Raw genomic sequence first — 1,336 nt, forward strand, 5'->3', positions numbered from 1 at the left:
CGAACCACGGTCCCCTGCAACTTACTGCATTGGCCCAAATGGCACTTTAAACAACTGAGCTATCAGGCAAGCCCCCCTCAACAATGAAATATTAGAACTGAATCAAACTTGCCAATAAATGTATTCAGTAGATATCTACAGTCTGTTCTACTCCATAATATCAGAATACATATTCTTCTCATCTGCAGATGGGATATTCTCCAAAATAAAGCATATGTTAGCCCATAGAACATAATTAAGTAAATGAAAAGGAACTGAAGTCATCTCATGCATGTTAGACCATAGTACAATGAAACTGAAAGTCAATAGCAAAAGACACCATAAGAACTTCATAAACCCATAGAAATTATGTATCACCCTCCTGATCAACCAAAGGGTCACTGATGAAATTAAATAAAAAATTAGGTTCTGCTTTCTTCTGAGCAGTTTGTTCCCATTTTACAATGTATATTATATGTTTTGGATCTTATTTACTCTTTCAGGTTCTTACACTAGGGAGATAATATGACGTTTACACACACATGATTATTTTACTTATTAGTATGGTCTTTTGTCACATCCATTTACCTATAAAAGCCTTGAGTTTATCCCTCTTTATAGCTGAGTAGTGCTCCATTGTATAAAAATACCATAACCTTTTTTTATCCATTCCTTAGTTGATGGGCATTTGGGTTGTTTCCAAGATTTAGTTATGATAAATTGTGCTGCTATAAGCATGGGTGCACATATACTGCTGTGGTATGATGGGATTATAGGTATGTGCACCACACCTAGAAGTTCTATGTCATCTTCACCTTTGCATTTTGCTCAGTGCAGTCAGATCAGGCTTTCCTGTAATGCTTGTATGAGTACACTCTTAATGTCAATAAAAAGAAAATTGTACATTTAAATTTTGAGATATCCCACCAACCCCAGGCCCTGCGAGTGTGGGGGAGAGCTTCTGCTCTGTCCTGCGCCAGCCTGCCGCTCCAGGCCCAGGCCCGCGGAGTGAGAGTCACTTCCCTACATTCTCCAGACCTCCCCCGCCCCGTTAGACCCAGCGCAGCCCAGCGCAGCCCGCCGTCTGAGTGAGAACTTCCGCCGCGCCTTGGGCCCTCCATATCCGACCGACCGAACCCAGGCCCTGCAAGTGTGGGAGAGAGCTTCTGCTCTGTCCTGCGCCAGGCCCGCAGCGTGAGAGAGTCACTTCCCTGCGTTCTCCAGACCACCCCCGCCTGACCAGACCCAGCACAGCTTGCCATCTGAGTAAGAACTGCTGCTGCGCTCTTGGGAGTCCTGCAGACCCACCAAAACACAACACTGGTGAGTGTGTGGGAGAGCTTCTGGGCTCTCTCGC

Source organism: Octodon degus, unplaced genomic scaffold (assembly GCF_000260255.1).
Source record: "Octodon degus isolate 3935 unplaced genomic scaffold, OctDeg1.0 scaffold00028, whole genome shotgun sequence".
Taxonomy (NCBI): Eukaryota; Metazoa; Chordata; class Mammalia; order Rodentia; family Octodontidae; genus Octodon; species Octodon degus.